At 38.3% G+C, this 10,820-nt stretch overlaps 1 pseudogene; it reads right to left on the bottom strand.

The window, feature by feature from the left end:
- Window positions 1-8,737: 8,737 nt before the first annotated feature.
- LOC131007262 (uncharacterized) lies at window positions 8,738-10,800 on the bottom strand (annotated as a pseudogene).
- Window positions 10,801-10,820: the final 20 nt, after the last annotated feature.

Below are 10,820 nucleotides of genomic sequence, written 5' to 3'. Positions count from 1 at the left end.
CCAGGAGCAGAAGGGAAATCTGTATCTTCAACCAAATACAGAGAAATCATTGGATCATTGCTGTATTTGACTGCGAGCAGACCAGCTATTACGTTCGCAGTCGGAGTTTGTGCGAGATATCAGTCAGATCCAAAGGAAGCTCACATGGATGCAGCAAAGCGAATCTTGCGATATCTTAAAGGCACACCCAATTTAGGATTGTGGTACCTAGCTGACGACGACTTCAAGCTCACCCGATATTCAGACTCAGATTTTGCAGGATGCAAAATTGATCGCAAATCAACATCCGGAACCTGTCAATTCCTAGGCAACAAGCTCATCTCAGGGTTTTCAAAGAAGCAGACTTCAGTCGCCACCTCCACAACTGAAGCTGAATATGTTGCTGCGGGAAGCTGCTGTTCACAACTCCTATGGTTAGTCCAACAGTTGAAGGACTATGGGATCGAAGAAAAGAAAGTCCCAATCTATTGCGACAGCTCCAGTGCTATTACAATATCCCATAATCCAGTTCATCACACCAAAGTCAAGCATATTGCTATTCAACATCACTTCATTCGTGATCATGTCGAAAAGAAGGATATCTCTGTTGAATGGATTCCGACGGCAGTTCAGAGAGCAGATTTGCTAACCAAAGCTCTTCTAGAAGAAAGGTTCAACGATCTGTGTGGAAGGATCGGCCTCATCAACCCAGAAGAGTGATGATGTGTTTGAAGATTTCTCTCAAATAGTCATGCTGACTGGTGGTCAACTAACTGATGTTCTACGACCGATGACGTGGAAAGCAATGAAGAAAATTCATCCTGATGAGTCATACAGGATCAAGTCGTATCGACTGACTACAATGCTCAGTTGATCAGTAAGTATTTTTAAGCTTACTATTTAATATCAGTTATTTCAGTCAAGAGCTCTGTGTTTTTAAATTCAAAATCTTTCTCTGACTGATCAGTTCTTTTCAAAATCTTTAACTGATTGTTGGAATATGGAATATCTGTGAAGGACAAGTATTTTCAAAAAAGGGGATTTGTATTTGATTTAACCTGTCCCGATCTTTACTAAAAATATTTCCAAACTTTTTGCCTCTGTGATCAAATTTCTTGAGAATCTCATTGACATGATATTTCTCACCTTTTGAAGCTTCCGTCCCCTGTAGTGACGGCGGACGCGAATTTTTACTTCAAAAACATTTTAGGCACAGTTTTCGAAAAACTTTTCATCTTCTTACTTGGTAAATGTGTGTATTTATACCATGATGTCTTCAATAGTTTTCTGTATCAACTAACAAATCTCCACAGCCTTCACTGTGAGAAAATTTTCAAACTCTTTCAAAGTTTGCAGAGAAAATTTTTGTTCCGACAAAGGAGAATTCAATGACTGCAAAGTCATGGAGTGGGAGAATGACGCTCACATACTTGGTCTTCACCGGACCCTTCCACTGGATCTCAACGTCTCTCCGACGTCAAAGCTTGCCCTGTTCTCACTTGTATCCATCGACGCGAGCGTCTTCCATCCTCATGCCCGACCCATATGGTTTGAAGTATCTATCTCAAGAAGACGGACTTCACCTGGTTCTCAGGAAAGCTTCTCACCTTTTTGTGAAGCTTCCATTTGGTGCAGCAACAATGAGCAGGAGCTCGTTGTGAGCCGGCGCAACCCACTGCACAAGGTCTTCTTCTCATGGACCAAGTGTTGGGTCATCGACAGTGTCTGTCCTCACGATAGTCACTGATTCGATCTTCCTTTCCCACACACTTCTCTCTACTTCCCTCTCCTCCAAAAACCTCTCCTCAGCCCTCTTCGGTTTGCATGATAGCAGCTCTCTTCTCTTCCCATTCTGAGAGCCATGCAAATCAACCCCTGCATTCTCCACCTTCCTTTTACCCTCAGCATCTTTCTCTGGACCATTTTGCGATTCGGTTTCCTCGCATGGTCTTAACCGCATCCTTCAGTCAATTCTACCTTTTTGATGTTGCTAAAAAGAGGGAAAGTTCTTAGAGACTTATTCTCGAAAGACTGAAGTCGATTAAGCAAAATGATCATCACGATGATCATGAGGAAGATTAGCCAGGAAGACCTCAAGTCAAAGGAAAACAAGTGGGAATGGAACAAGCTTAGGAACATGAAGAATGAAGACAGAAGATGAAGATCAAGAAGGTCAAGGCGCAGCCAAGTAAACTGCTGGAGTCCATGGGTTTCCCATGAGTTTTTGTTTTCTTTTGTACTCCAATGTAAGTCTTGCTCTGTACCTCGACTGATGTCTCATTAGTCATTGTATTGAAATAAAAAGAACTTCTTTTGATCTCAACCTGAAGACAATAACTATTTGTCCAGGCTCTGATTAATGTTTTTCTATCTTTTTCCTCGTTCTCATTTTGAACTGTTGTGTTCTTGACTCTAAGTACAAGTTTTTAGGTTCTATTGTTAAGGGAGAACTGTATTCACCCTGTTTTAGAACTTGTGCTCTGAGTTCAGTCTTTGTATTGCTTAGAACTGTTGTAAGGTTTTGGCATCATCAAAAAGAGGGAAATTATTGGGAACCCCATGGAATATCGTGTCTTGTTTTGATGATACCAAAATCCTTAGGTTTAATATGTAATAGACTAGAACAGTTTGAACTCAAGTGTTAGAGTTCGTTTCTAGTTTAGTTTGCAGTTCTGAAGACTGAAGACTGAAGTTACCAACTGAAGTATCAATTGAAGAATCAGTTCCGAACTGATTACTTAATGCGTGCCACGTGGACTCGGCGGACTGATACTAAAGACAAGTATCAGTTAAACATTCTTCCTCGGACTGAACTTCCAACGTTCAAAAGGAAGCCACGTACTCCAAAGTACAGCCGCGTTAAATTCAGAGATCTCAGGATCATCCCTCTCTGCAGAGGTCATTCCTATTTGGTGGCTACATTATTAGAGACGTCGCATCTCTTGCTCTTCAACATAGCCGTTCCCACCAAACAAGGAACCTCGAAGATTGAAGCTTCAGCCCACATTCAAAAGGCTCTCCAACGGAAGAAATCTTGAAGACGTTCTCCGCCAATGGATCTATTCAAGATCTCTCCTATAAGTAGTGCTCGAGGATCACTTCAATCTTAACCGATTCAACGACATAAGCTGAAGCTCTGCCAAAATTGCTACTCAGCCCGAAGCTTAACCTCCCCAAAGCTTGAATCGAAGAAGAGAATTCCAAAGCCAAAATCAGTCACTGCTGATTACATACATTCTCTTAAACCTTAGGCAAATATCTATTTACCCAGAAGCCTAGGTCAAATTTGCTCCAAAGAACTTGTTATTTGAAGTTTAGTTGGCAAGTTTTCAAACCTCCTTTCGAGAGATAGAATCGAGTGTTTGAGTGGTAAAGGAGTTCACGAAGGTACTCTGACTCCGTGAGATCCTAGTGCAAGGTCGTGCTAGGAGCGAGAAATCCAACGCGAGTGAAGTGTTGGTACTGAAGAGTGGAATCTTCAGTGGAACGGTTGTGTGCACCCGGCAAGCACACGATTCGGTTTGCAGTGCACCAGTTAAGCACTTGCGGAGTGGATTGTTGGTTTGATCAACCGACCGTGGATGTAGGAAGTGTTTTCCGAACCACGTAAAAGTCTTTGTGTTATTTACAGCTTTCAGTTTTACATTCTTACTTGTGTTGTTACTTTTGATAAACTGAATTTTGATTAACTGCAAAGAGAAACATAAGACTAACAACGTGCTCAACCGAGGCTATTACGAAACAAAGTTATTTCCGCTGCGTATGATATCAGTCTGACTAATCTATCCTCTGATAGTCAGGAAGATTTATATCATCTTTGTTTTAGCAAACTCGATTGAAGCCTCTACGTGCATCAGTTAAGTTCTAGTAACTTAACTGATAAATTCTTACTGAAGAGTCTTTCAGTATCAGTCGTCAACCCTGTTTGGTCAAAACTCCTTTCTGTTAACAGGTGTTTTAGTTTGCTTGTAAAGTTTCGTTTTGATCTCCATCTTGAGATCCCTCTGATTTTAGAGGAAAGAAAAATAGCCCATAGGTGTATTCCCCCCCCCATACACCTATTCGAGACCCTCCGGGCCTAACAATTATACTCATTGAAATAAAGTTTAATTAATTACTTGAAATTATATGACAATATAACAATATACTTGATGACCATATATTATGATATAGTATTGAACTCGAAATAATTAAACTCAACGTTCATCAAGTTTAATTATATAATTGAAATAAATTAGTGAAGTTGAAAGCAAAAATAAAGTATAGTCAATCCTACGCAGAGATTTTGCTCGGAATCTATATAACATATACTTGAATTATAATTTAGTATGAAACGCAGTATAATAATAAGAAATAATTATACCCAATGAAATAAAGTTGAATTAATTAATTGAAATAAATTAGCGAATTTGGGAAAAAATAAATAAAACTATATTATATATACTTAATTTGAATATATTATAATCAAGTATTGTAATCGATATGATGATAACAAAATGAACCACGATTGTGTGAGTAACGAAGTCGAAATAATTATACTCAATGAAATCTATATATAATACTATAAAAGAGGAATTGTTTTACCTCCAAATTTTCTCTCCCCTCTCACTTCTTCCCTCCAAAATTTATTCCTTATTTTTTCTATTTTAATTTTATCAAAAAATCATTAACTTCTATTTATGAACAAATATTCAATTCCAATGTTAAATTAAAAAAATATAATCTTTAATTCGGAGTAACAAACAAATTTGAAATAAATAATATATGATCTTTAAAATGTCAAAATTAAATTTGGTTCACTCTCATTTATCTCCAATTTCAACATCATACTATTTTTTTCATTTTGTTTTCGTTTGTCGGTGAAAAAAATAACTAGATGTCATTTTTTAGCTTTCAAAAAAGTTTATATGGTTATTTAATTATAATTATTTTAAATTTAAATATTTTTAAATTATAATCGTTTTTAATGCAATTAAGGAGAAGAAAATTTGTATTAATTTTAATGTGAATTTGCAAATAAAAAATTAATTATATATATTAAAATTGGAATATATTATACATATTTATTTAATTATGTACTCCCTCCGTCCCAATAATGAAGTCTCCTTTGTTTTGGGCACGGGTATTTAGGAGAGGTAAAGTTGATGTTAAATTAGTAGGGACCACATAATTAGTGCTTTAATTAATGTTATTTTATTTCTTAATTAAATTGACTAATCAAGTCTAGAGCTCTGCGCCTCTCTCTCTCTTTAGCCCCAAAACTTCCTCCTCCATCTGGAATCCGCCGCCGCCGCTACTGAGGGGCCGGCGAGTCGCCGCCCTTATTCTTTCTTCGGTTGGCGTCACAATTCCCCCTTCCTCTTCACTGTCATTCTCTCCATTTCTCTTCCTCACACTCAATTTCTCAAAATCGAGCCCAAAATCAAGCAGCATAAACCAAGAAAACCCAGATCCAGTGAAGCATTACCATCAAAATGTGGCCGAAAATTATGAGCTGAAAACGAAATATAGTTGTCCAAGATCCAATTTTTCTGCCCTCTCTCTCTCTCTCTCTGTAACTAGCTGTTGGCCTTGAGAGGAAATTTAAAGAAGACAACCAAGACGAGGAGAAGGTAGAGGAAATTGTGGTCGCAGAAACCCTCCGGCGACTGGAAGTGGATGAGTCGCGGCGGAGTGGACGCTTGAACGGTGCGGCGGAGAAGCCCTCTGTGCTCGATTTCCGGCGAGGCAGCAGGACCTCCACCTTCGTCCCTAAATTATTCGAGCAGATCTGCCGCGGTGCAGGCGGTAGAAGGCGGCGCTGGAGCATGGTGGAGGCGGCGGAGGCGTTGGCGTTGGAGTCGGTGCATTTCGCCTTTTGCAGAAGGAGGCGCCGCCTTTTGCGGATGTGTCTGGGAGAGGGAGTCGGTGGAGGCGGAGGAGATCAGAGGCGAAGGCGGTGGGCCTTGTCGCTGCGGTCACCGGGAGAGAAGAGGAACGGTGGTGGTGACTGGTGAGGCGTCCGAGAGAGAGAAGAGGCGAAGAGAAAGAGAGTGTCAGATTTGGGAAAGAGAGTGAGAGAGAGAGAGTGAGATTAAAGTTAAGAAAGCGAGAGAATACCTAATTAAGTGAAGTAATTGTATTGTAATTTATGCCAAAAAAGGAAAGGAGACTTGAATATTGGGACGGCCCAAAAAGGAATAGGAGACTTGAATATTGGGACGGAGGGAGTATATTAATTATTTATTTATTTTATATAAACATATTTATTGTTATATTTTTCCTTTTATATTATTCGTATCTTATTAATTGGTTTTGGGTTGTTTAAATATGATCTTTTAATAATAATTCAGTTTGGATTTTTAAGATCCCAATATTGTTATATTAAATGACGGCTATCAATTTTGTTATAACGATGAGTTAGTATTATTTCATTATTTGCTCAAGATGAGATTGACTTAAATGATTTATTTTATAATTTATAAATTTAATTATTATTATTATTATTATTATTATTATTATTATTATTATTATTATTATTATTATTATTATTATTATTATTATTATTATTATTATTATTATACAATACTCATTAAGTTGATAATATAATAATTATACATTATTTTAAATTAAATACTTATATTTAAATTAACACTCACTCCGTTTACGATATTGTTTCCACTTTGTGAATAATACAAGTATTAAAAAGTGGTGAATAGTAGTGAGTATTGTTATTAGTCGAGTTTGAGTCTCATTATTATTGTGAGTGGAATTTGTGAACCATATTGCTATAAGTAGGAGTGAAAATAATATTGTGGACATACTAAAATAAAATGACAAAAATAAAAACGATATCGTGGACGGAGAGTCAAATGACAAAATAATGATACTTTCATATTCTTACACAATTTAAAATTTTTAAAATAAAAATAAATATATTGTGACCCGTGCATCGCACGGGAAGGCGTACTAGTAAAGTTTTATTAATTAGTTGAAATTATATGACAATATAACAATATACTTGAAGACCATATATTATGATATAGTATTGAAGTTGAAATAATTAAACTCAACGTTCATCAAGTTTAATTATATAATTTAAATAAATTAGTGAAGTTGAAAGCAAAAATAAAGTATAGTCAATCCTACGAAGAGATTTTGCTCGGAATCTATATAACATATACTTGAATTATAATTTAGTATGAAACGCAATATAATAATAAGAAATAATTATACTCAATGAAATAAAGTTGAATTAATTAATTGAAATAAAATAGTGAATTTGAAAAAAAAATTAAATAAATAAATAATATTCAATTATTTACAAGTATTAATCTTACTAAATTATTAGTGTAAAACAATAAAAAAAATATAATTTTCGAAACAAATAATGTATGTAGTAACAAATCTATGATTATTTTTAAGAGAATCTCTAAATATGTGGAAACAAATAAATAAAACATAATTTTCAAATATAAATAAATAATTTAATCATCAATAAAAATAAATAATATTAATTTCAAAAAAAAAAAAGAGCTGTAAACAAATATAGGATTACTTTAACAAGAAACAAATAATTAAAATAATTCAAGAAATAAACTTAGAATATGATTTATATAATTTTGGAAAATAAAAAACCAAAAAATAAGGAAACATAAAAAACAATAAGTAAAGAAACTGAAAAACATCATTTTCGGATATCTTAAAACCAAAAATCTAAACAATAAAATCTCCTAAAATTGAGAATGGATAAATTAGTAAATATAAAAATCACTCAAAACCGGCTCATTTGGGCTAAATGAAAAAAACCCGGTTAATGGCAGGTGTCCTGGACACCGAGTGTCCAAATATTAGCGCCCTACTTAATATTTAAACAATTTTCACTAACTCATTTTATCTATTTTATACATATTTTTTGATTTCTGTGTTCAAAAGAAAGGAGACATTTAGAGCGGGACGGACAGGGGCGGAGCTAGGGGTGGGGCAGGGGGGTCACTGGGCCCCCCTGGGATTTTCAAAAATAGTAGGCGTATTTTCGTAATTTTATATTAAGAATAAAAAATATATAATTTTATCTACATTATTATTAAGTTGAGCTATTTTAAACTGTAATTGGTATGCAATATTTAGAGTTAAGATGTTTTGAAGAAGCGAACACATAATTAATTTATACATATCATGATTGGATTGGATTCTAGAGATTTATTTTTTTAATTTGATATTGAAAGTTACTTTGTCTTACAAAGTTTTATGAGATTTTTGCAAATAAAATCACAAACTATTTCAAATTTGTAATTTTAACGTGACTTTTGACTGTGGCGAATTAAATCACTATTTTTCAATTTTTTCAATTACGTCCCCTATTTTTTTTTTCGATCGTCAGAGTGTTGAATTGCAACTTACGTGGATTAGTAAAGACGACGTCGTTTTTGTGAGGCCTAAACGACGTCGTTTCGTACAATTTCAATTATTTTTTTTCCAAATTAGAAAGAGATTATATATATCTTGTATTTGCACTATAATTTTCAATATGTAGTAATTTTATTGCAAAATACATCGTAACATGAATATTACATGGAGAAATAATTCACACAAACTTCAAATTAACAATTCGACAATCGAAAAAATTGGGGGATGAAATTGCAAAAATTTAAAAAGATTGGTGATTTACTTCGCCACACTTTCGAAGTTACGTTAAAAAAATTTGGACCCCCCTGAATCAAAAGTCTGGCTCCGCCCCTGGGGACGGAGGAAGTATTATATAATGCCTCGAAAGAAGTCTCACAAGATTTTGTTTGTGTTATTTAGAATAAAAGTAGTGTTGAAAGTGAAACATAAGTTCAAACATGGCATTTGATCCACAATGGATCCTCAAATTCACCCTCCAGCCCATGTTCTTCATCTTCAGTCTTACTAAAATGGCACTCGATGTTTGGGCCCCACACGGGTGTCCCGTCCTCGAAGCCATTGAAAGTAAGCCTGCGCAAACCGCTCCCGTCCAACCTCACCGCGTACAGATCTCCGTAGGGCTGGAACTGGTTCGGATAAGCCACCGGCTCCGCCGTCACTCCACCCAAATTCGCCGCGAACGCCAGCCACTCTCCATCGCCGCTGAAGCACACATGATTCAACCTCTCTCTCGCCTCATCAAATCCCGCCACCTTAACTCTCCTCGCTCCCGATCCATCCGCCTCCATCAGATAGATCCCAAACGCCTCAACATTTTCCGGATTGTGTCGATTCGACGAGAACGCGATCAGTTTCCCGTCCGGCGACCAGCTCGGCATCGTATCGATCCACGCCCCTTCCGTCAGCCGCCGTATTCCACCGTCGAACTCGCCGATCGTCGCGTCAACTATGTATAAATTTTTGTGTCCAGATCTCCCCGATCGGAACACGACGAACTTGCCGTCGGGCGAGCTCGATGGGAAGGCGTTGTTGCCGGTGTCTTCTCTGGTGAGGATTTTGATTTCCGAGTGGATTTCCTTACGATTAGGGTTTAGATGCGTTGGATCGAATGTGACTCGAGCGATCTGTACATGTGCTTTGGAGGATTCGAAAATCGGACCGATTGATGTGAAAATGACATTGTTGTGAGCGGGGCTCCATGAATTGTAGAAGCCGATTCGATTTCCGAACAATGTCCACGTCTTTGAGCCGTCGGATTTCACGATCTTGAGGCCGGAATTCTGATCGAAATCGACGTTCATCGCGATTAAATCGCCGGACGGCGAGAAGGCTGGGAATGAACCGACGAGTCTGACCATGTTAAGTCCTTTTACTGGACTGTTCACCCGTTCGATGTAAGGAATTGCACTGTCGCCGGCGCCGGTGCCTCTGAAGCGGTGGTATCCGAGAAAAGTGGCTCCCGGAGAAACAAAAGGGTTGTAATGGTGATGATTAGGGTTCAGCAGCTCGGTGACGGGTTGGAATTTCTGAGACTCGGTGTCGAAAATCTCGATGTGGCGGTAATTTTTGCCGTTCCGCCTCGTCGCCACAACGATTCTCTTGTTGCCGTGCACGGCTGCTGGCGTGAAGCAGTGGACGCCCGGCGGAGTAATGCGGACCGGGACAACAGGCGGCGATGATGCGAAATCGTGCGACAAATCGGCTCTGAATATGCTCCACCAACCATCTTCCGCTTCTCGGTGGAAATACAAGATCGAGTCACTCCACCAACTAGGCCATCCGCCGTGCTGGCACACGACAGCACGGCTGGTGGGATCGGATTCTGAGAAAACAACAATATCGGTGTCAATTTCGTGAAACTCACCGCCCCAAGCCTTCCGCCCATAGGAAGCGACGGCGATGAGCTTCCCCGACGGAGAGACGGCGGGGCTGTAATCCACGGTGCCGTACGGAGTTAGCCGCGTAGTCGTCTTGTCATCCAGCATTGTCGAGTAAAGAGCCGACCAGCTCGTGAAAGGCTTCTCCGGCTGCTCATGGGCAGAGATGAAGTAGAGGCGGCGGTTTTTGATGACGGGGCGGTCGTGGAAGAGGCTCTCCGGTGGGGAATAGAGATGTTCGGCATCGATATCTTCGGATTGATTTAGGAAAATGCGAGGCGAACCGGTTCGCTCGGAGATGTAAACAAGAGTTTTGTGGTCATCAACGAACTGGCCGTTGAAGTTGATGGATACACCGTCGGTGAGGCGGTGCTCGGACCAAGTCTGACAGCTCGACGGCGAATATATCGAAGCAGTAAAAGGCTCTGCCGACGGTGTTGAAGAGTATTGTGCCGGTTGGTTCCATATTGGCGAAATAGTGCAATAAGAAGGTGATTAATTAATCAAGTGGAGGAAAATGTGATAGTGGTGGAGGGAATTTAAATTTCATTTACAATATATATATATATATATAGA

The sequence above is a fragment of the Salvia miltiorrhiza genome, chromosome 1 (assembly GCF_028751815.1).
Source record: "Salvia miltiorrhiza cultivar Shanhuang (shh) chromosome 1, IMPLAD_Smil_shh, whole genome shotgun sequence".
NCBI classification, from domain to species: Eukaryota; Viridiplantae; Streptophyta; class Magnoliopsida; order Lamiales; family Lamiaceae; genus Salvia; species Salvia miltiorrhiza.
This window is presented reverse-complemented; position numbering and strand designations above follow the sequence as displayed.